Raw genomic sequence first — 8,677 nt, 5'->3', positions numbered from 1 at the left:
AGTAACAGGTATATACACCTGTTGTCGTATGTTAAGGTTGTTGTTGATGATCTCTTCTGTAAGAGTACCTTGACTTAGTATCGGAACAATCTGACGTGTCTTCGGGCCGTATCGTCCAGACGTGCAAGCACGACCCACGGACGTGCGTACTCCCCCACTTTCCCTTGCTCACGACGACTATCTAATCCTTTTACGCTGATGCTTTCGTTTATTGTGATGGTCAAGTTGACCATTTCCTCTTCCTTTTCGAGTCAGTAATTCTTCTTTCCTTACCTCTAGACCGTCTTTTCCACCCCTCTTTCTGGTCTTTCCGTTCCTGATAGTGTTCATGTTTTATGTTAAATGTTAATATAAGTATTTCTTTCTTTGTCTTCCCCTCCTTTAGTACTACCCGATCTGGAGGCTCTTATTTATGTGTCCGATAACTTATCATGCGAACATATAGTACCCCTTGTCATTGTCATTGTTGCACACCCTTGACACGTCATTTCTTCTACATCTTGTATAAAACAATCTAACACTGTCGATATTTCGCCTTTCTCTTGTTAATTTTCCATTATCAGAATCTCCCGTCTACTCCAAATCACCTCCACACCAACCCAAAAACCTTGTTTCCTCTCCCTACATTTTCGATGGTCGTTCCGTGACAAATTTAAACTCACCTTTGACCCCATCCTTTTTCTTAAATTGTATCCAGTCCTTTCTTGTAGTCTAAACAAAACAAAAACAAACTAAATAAATTACCCAAAATAATTAAATAAAAATCAAACATAGAACTAATCTTGTATCCAATTACTCAACCTACCTACACTACTACGCTATGAGTACATGTGATCCACCGCCATACGTTGGAAAATTCAAACACACACGTTAGGCGGTTTTTCGTTCTCTCTTCTTCTTCCTCTTCCCGACACACATAACAAAACAAACCAAAAGTAATAAATTACCAAAATAATTAAATAAAAAATAAAAATAAAACTAATCTTGTAATCCAATTACTCAACCTTACTAACACTACACGTATGATACATGTCATCCCACCGCCATAACCGTGAAAATTTAACAAACGTTAGGCGGGTTTTCGTTCCTCTCTTCTTCTTCTTCCGACACCAAATGTCACCAGCCGGTGAAGTCCCATCTCCAGCCTTCTGCATCGCGAATAAAGAAACTCCCCTTTCGTCAACTTAACAAAGTAATGACGTTTGAGATGTCCCCAGTATTTCTATGAGTGGGATGATTTGTTTGACATGTTGTTCGAACCCTTTCATTGTTTTAAATATTTTTCTTTCAAAAACAAAACACAACAAACCTTATAAATTCCTTAAGGTTCAATTTCTTACCTTATAATCACGGCTGCCACAACAATAGTCGACAAGGTGAGTACCAAGATGAGAGCATCAAATAGATGATAACTTTGCCCATGAAGTTACTTTTTTGTTGAAGTTACATGTCCAATACACTTGGTGACGAAAGATGTACTTTGGGTTATACTCGTGAAATATTTTTATAAATCGCACCTACCTTAGGTTTTAGGTCGTCTTTTACCAGCATTGAATCAACACGTAAACATACAGGACTCAAATTTTCAGTCACCTTTTCACATGTTGCACCTAAGTGAACGTATCCGGATATGACTCCACTCCTCTACTACCGTATAGAGAGATCGTGCAAGTGCACACCATCTCCTTTATGTCGCGTTACGCTCACCACGTACGAACGAGCACTGAGGTCACGTCCGAGAACCTCTCATATTAGGTTCGAAGCAGAAGTCTTCAAGCAGACCCCTAATTTAAAAATGTACTTTAAATGTTCGTACAAATCCCAATCACCAGTAGAGGCCTTAACAACACCCACACCACCCAAGGTCGCGTACACTATAATCTCCCTTAATTCATCACTAGTTGGACCGTTTTACACCAACTTTCCGCTTTGGTCTAACTATAAATACCATGGGTAGTCATCTCGTCTTCAGTTTAGAAAATGGTTTTCACCAATAGTTCGTTGTTAACCGTTTTTGATACCCTGTCATTGTGGTTTCCTTCTGTAAAACTATTAGTCTATGTTTCCCTTCATCCTTGTTCTTCGTGAACCCCTCATCATCTTCTTCGTGCCTCGTAATTGTCGTCCTAATGTTTAACCCTAGTGAGCACCTGCATTTGAGTTAGTGCACCGTACAGACTAACCTTTGTAGGTTTTACCGTTAACACCTACCAACGGTTGTTGGTCTCTGTTATGTAGTCCATAAAAAATCGACGGGCCTTAATTGTCTGTTTCTAGTAAGACTTTTGACGGTGACCTTGTTGAAGTTGTAGTTCCTGTACCTAAAGTTCCGTTATAAACTTCATGTTTAGTCTCTTACTTCGTGGTGTTCGACTTAGAAAGTTTAAAGGAGTTTTCGTGACCCAGACTCCTGCGTTCTAAATCATACTTGGGTAAATTATTGAGTTCGTCATCCACCGCTATGATACGAGGTTCACCTTCGCTAACCGGTAATTTCTTTCTTCCTTCTTCTTCTTCTTCTTCTTCTTCCGACACACAACAGTTCAACAGAAAACCTAGTGCTTTCCCGTCGGTCTTTCAGTGGGTAAAACCACTGCAAAAACAAACAAGTAAGTCACGATCTAACGCCATAGACATGATAAAACCTAACTTACTTATGGGCAAGAGAGAGAGAAGCTAGGGATTAACTAAAAACATTTGGGTAGGATTTTGCATACATATATATAATATAAAAAAAAAAAGTGTTAGTTGCGACGTAATGATCAAACAACGCATGGGACCGAAAGTATGGGGGAAGTGGGTCGCTATAACGCTGTACATCTCTTAGGATCCCAATGTATCAAGACCAAGAAGGAGCCACAGGTCGATAGCAGTGATAGTACAGCGTTACTACACTTAAACTAAAAGAACGAATCCCTCTATTTCCGGTCAGCTTTGTGCCTGTTGCGGTCCCACCTGTCTTCCCTGTTCCTACGAAAACCAGCCTCTCTACTTTCAATCCGAAACTATGACTTGCATGTCTCCACCTCTTTCATGAACATAGAACATAAATTCATTTTACAACGGTTATGGTGCACATACTTATGAGACAATTTCATTTTCAGTTCATACAGGGTAAAAGATTAATTATAATACAAAACACAGATAATAACTACGGTATTCAGAAATGGTGTCGACCACTCTTTCCACCTCGAGTAATTTAATTAAAACGAATCACATTCCATCGAACACCCTAAATAAATAATTCCATATTTGTCTTGCATCCACCTATTTTCACGTGGAGTAACCCACCTTCTTAAATGCCATAAGGCTGTAAAACTGATGTCAGTTTACTGGAATTACTATCTTTTGAGGTAATGTTTATTTCAGGCTGTAAGTCTTTTGAGAATTTCCTCAAAATCAGTCTGTTTCTAAAATGAGTTTTCCTTACTTTTCATTTTCAATCATTGAGACGTACTGTTTACACATCTAAGATACTATTATGACACGTAGTCTCATCGTAAAGCAACGAGGAACAATCCTACTTTGTTTCAACAACCTATCTTTTTACATCAATGAAAGACAAAAAATATATAGTAGCAAGCGCAAACGAACATGGCAAATGGTCATCAGTTGATCAAATATGAATTCTCTCTGGTCAATTGTAAAAGGTAGACTCTATATCCTATCTTTCATATTTCATCGTAATTTAATTAATGAGGTACATTCGTCATGTCGGGAAGTTTTGACATGAATTCATGTCTGAACTCAATTTACATGAATTAATGAAAGTTGGGTCTTAATGGCTACAGAACTTTGGGTAACGGTGATGTATCTTTACCTTACATAAAAGAAGTTCGGGGCATACGTGTGACATCAAACTTATTCTCAGCACTTCTGATTTCCTCGATATTGTTTAAAGTCTCCCTTTTGCATTTAAATAATCTATTTTTGTTTTGCTCCTTAAAAATTTCTTTCATGCGCTGTTGGCACCACATAGTTGTTGTGGTTGGTTAGTCGTTTAGTCATATCACCCCTACTCACAAATCAAAGACCACCACCAACAACTATTAAAGTTTTTCTCCATTCCTGTAAGCCCGTTATAGCCTACCACTTTGTCCTGACCATGAGCTACCTGTGTCTGCCTACGTAAGAGTTTTACCATGACCACGCGACAGACTGTAACACTACCTGAATAATTGTCTGGGTGCGAAAAGAGAGTAAGTGTTTGGTTGGTCAACTGTCTTCTGTCGTACAACGTGTTCTGGTTTTTTCCAGTAGTAAGTACCGTCTCTGTTCTTCTGTAAACGGAGTTGGTTTCCGACTGTTGGTACATTTATGACACTCGTGACAGGTAATTGTCCTAATGACAAACATGCTCCTGACACGGTTGGTTGAGATAAGGATGTATAACCAACTGTCAAACTGAAATCTAAATAACTGTATTTTACTAAACCCGTTCAGTTTTTAGTAGACATATGATATGGTACCAGTTTTTCGTAAATTGTGTTACCGTGATAATTATTTCTAGTGTGTATCCTGGTACTAAAGTAATGTGAGTGGTCTACATATTTTTGTGTAAAGTATTTGTATTTCCGTTCCCTATCCGTCTGTCATCTCATGAACTTTATTGTCTACTATTCATAGTCAAGTTTTCATATATGTAATCTAAGTCCAATTCCGTCCTTTAGACTTTTTACACGAACGTCTTTCCTACGGGTTACCATAGACCAGCTTATTAGTCGGAAATGTCTACCTCTAAAATATAAAGTTTAAGGGCTTTCCTGAATGTCTGTAGTCAGTCAATTACAACCTCAAACAATTGGTCCAGCTGCCAGTGTCCTCACGTGCTTTCCTGTATGTTGCAGTGATGGTGGGATGAAGATCGAGTGGGTGGACGACACACACGCCCTGGGGGTCTTCTCCAGTGAGACAGCAGGTATAACTCCTCACTGCACAATACATGTGCTTGGAATATAATTATAAAAAAATGAACTGACATTGATAAATGTCATGTGCAGCACTCCATGCTCTCTCCATCTGCCATCCGACGCTGAAGACGAGAGCTCTAACTGATGCGAGTCAAAAATCCAAAGGCAAGGCCGCCAGGCTGGAAGGTATGTGATCCACAAATTTATAAACCAGAAAGTCAATAATGTTTTGTGTCAAAACTTTGTTTATCTACAAGAGCAAAAATGATCCAACAATAATGGCCTATCATAGAATCTAACAATATCATATGAAAATAAATCACACATGGAGGTTTATTGTTGTCTGCAGAATTACTCCTTTTACTTTTCATACTTTAAGTACATTGTTCTGATAAAACCTCCATACTTTACTTAAGTAAGGTTTTGAATGTAGGACTTTTATTTGTAATGGGGTTTTCTATCATTAATGTATTGGCAATTTTACTGAAGTAATTATGAACACAACAACTATTAGTGGGTTTAGTTGAACTAGATTTGTATAAAGTAGCTTTTATTGTGAACAAATCTGACCGGATGTCATGCTGGTCCTGAAGGAACGCCTGGAAACAACAAACATCTGCTTCCGGTAGCTAAATACTTCAAGCTAACTACTGATACACTGCTGCCTATAGCTGTATTTGCAGTCATCTTCGCTCTTTACGGCTACAAAATTACTTAAACTCACTTAATTCAAGTCCAAAACAAAAATCAAAGATAATTGTACCATAACGGTGAGCCTGCTCGAGTTACTACAAGCTTTAGCTAACGTCCAGTACAACAACAGTGAACGTTAACCAGAGTATGTTAGCTGTGTTTTAAGTTGCTAACTTTTGTTTTAGTTTGACATAAACACACATTATAACCAGCATGCTTTCTGCTCTATTTACTTTTAAGTAATCTAGGTATTGTCACTTCTCACTCTGGTTGCTAGCTAACGTTACTGGCTACAGTTGCCATAGTGAATTTGTATTTGGCTAACGATAGATGGTTATTTTTAAACCGTTAGGATAACGTAAGATCAGATGTAATGTAACCAAGTACATTTACTCAAGTACTGTACTTAACTACAATTTTCAGCTATTAGTAGTTTACTTGAGTGTTTTCTACTTTATACCTGTACTCCACTACAATTCAGCTGTAAATAGGGCACTTTTACTCCACTACATTTGTTTTATACCTTAATAAATAAATCCACAAGTTACCTTACACTTGGCAAATTAATGTATTTGAGTTCCACTTTTTACCAGCTGTGGTAAAGACATTAATGCATCAATAATTACAATCAAAACATATATATTATTAGAAAATGGGACATCTGACTTTTACTTTTAACAGAGTATTCATATACTGTGGTATTGCAACTTTTATTTAAGTACAAGATACAAGTACTTTCTCCACCTCTGTAGTTCAGTATAAAGCTAACTTCATCTCTCCGACCACAGGATCCTTTCTTCTGTCCACCCTGGCGTTTCCGTATTTCGATGGCCTTTATCTCCCTCAGCAAGAAAATCAATTCCTGCATCATGTCAAGGAGGAGCTGGAAACATACGTACAGAAAAGCAACCACAAGAGGTAATGCTACGACCATTACACTGTAGGAATGAACCATAACGGAGGTCACAACAGAAGTCACAGGCTTAACATTCTTACATTTCATTAGTTTTATATTCTGTTGCAGTTATTAACTTGTCCTCGCCAGCAACAAGAAATTCATAAATGTTTACTACAATAATACCAATCACTATAGTGTTATGTAATTTATATAAAATGAAGTTAAAAAGGCCTCACAAGTGAGATAAACCAAACAAACCAATCCATACGACACACCACACACAATACATATGCATGGTACACGGACAATTATTAAATTATTTATTTAGTAAAAATAAAATAAACCCGCCTAAAGAAATGTAGTTTTCAGAAGCCAAACCACAGATTCAGAAAAATCTAGGAGCTAAATGTAGGAACTACAACCAGAAAAATAATTTCTGGATTTAAAATGGAACAAAAAAAGAGATAAATGGATGTGACTTAAAAAAGAGCTTTAACTTAACTTTAGTATCATCATAATGGGTGAATTTGAACTGTTAATTTAGACCTTTATATAGAGATGTCTGTGATTGCATTTAAATGTTTGGGATTTTTGTTATATTTTTTATGCTGTTGAAAAAACATGACCTTACTGTCTACCTCTGCCCTTTGTGTCCCGTCCAGTATGCTCCTGTTCCCCCCTCTGCCCAGCAGACTGCGTTACCTGATCCACCGGACCGTAGAGGAACTGCCAGAACTCTCCACCTTCTCAGTCGGGGACAGCTGGTGCCGTCGGGTGGTTGTCAGCCATCTGGAGCTCAGGTACTGAATATAGAGCTTTTTTAATTTGATGTGCAATAAACATCTCTGATACAGTATATTGCTCAGAATGTACCATTTGCTGTAGTTCCTCTTTCCTTAAGTTTAAGTGGCTTTTCAAGTTTTACATTTTTGATAAATAAGATATTTGTGCTTTTCTGTAGGGCTGAGGTTGAAGAAGACCAGGACTTGGAATGCAACAACAGCTTTTGTGAAGAGCCCCTAAGAAGCAGGGAGGATTTGGATGGCAACGCCAAGCCTAAATCTTCAGTCCCATCTCGAAGCAGAGGACCTAAGAGACCGGATAAACCCCTCTACATGCCACGAGCTGCTCGGGAGAGGCTCTCTCTACGAAACTCACCAGGACCCTCGGGAGAGCAAGGGTCCCCGGGGCCAGTCTCAAGTAGCTGTAGCTGCATCAGCAGTTCTTCTGACTCTTGTTTCTGTCCTGAAAATACAGAAAAATCAGCTTCATCGCGACAGGAATGTCTCCCATGTGTAGCAGCTATTAACCACAGTGCTGACTGTTCAGCACATTGTCCTCAGGAAGAGGAGCAACCGTTGGTGTTGACCCTTCATGAAGCTGAGGCCGAAGACTGGGAACAGACCGTGTCCTGCTTCAGGAACATCACTCTGGAGGAGGATGAGAAGGGCAGTGAAGACGTATGCGCAGACGACCTGACTGAAGAGGTACGCCTGCTTTTTCTATTAATCTTATTTGATGTCTTAACGATAAACAAATGAATATTTTTATCATCTGTTCTTCATGTTTTTGGGGATAAACAAAAAAAAAAGTTTTCCACCTTATGTTTTTATCCAGTCAATGTTGATTGTAATTTAGTCTAAGTAATAAGTTCCTCAGTGTGTGCTGTATTTACTAAGAATTCTTAGCCTAAAATGTATTATTCTTCCTCCATCAAGCACCATCATTTGACATGACAGTGACGTAGCTGGACGCGAGGAAGCACCAGAAACTATTTAGCCTAGGATTTCTATTCTCTATCGCTGGTTCGGGGGGTGTGAAGGACCAGGGTACGCAACAACTAGGAATGCAGGTTGATGTGGAAAAATATATATATATATATCGTTTTTTACAGTTTTAGGATGGGTTACAAAATCAATTAGGATGAAGAAAAGGTGTATTATTATACAATCTAGCATTAATGAACAAATCAAAAACGTCACCAAAATGGGTGACTTTCTGTGTGCTCTTCTATCCAAGAGCAACTCACATACACACAGCCTTCCTCTCCACACTGCANTGGCGCTGTAGTCTGCCACAAAAGCAGCGAAGAAGACTTCCCGTGCATGGTTGCCATGGTTGCCATGGTTGCCATGGTTGCCCTTCTGTTTATTCTCCGCTGTGGCTCTTTGTCTCC

This window comes from Notothenia coriiceps, unplaced genomic scaffold (genome assembly GCF_000735185.1).
Source record: "Notothenia coriiceps isolate Sejong01 unplaced genomic scaffold, NC01 NC01_scaffold00002072, whole genome shotgun sequence".
In the NCBI taxonomy this organism is placed as follows: domain Eukaryota; kingdom Metazoa; phylum Chordata; class Actinopteri; order Perciformes; family Nototheniidae; genus Notothenia; species Notothenia coriiceps.
The sequence above is the reverse complement of the archived record's forward strand: the minus strand, read 5'-3'. Positions refer to the sequence as shown.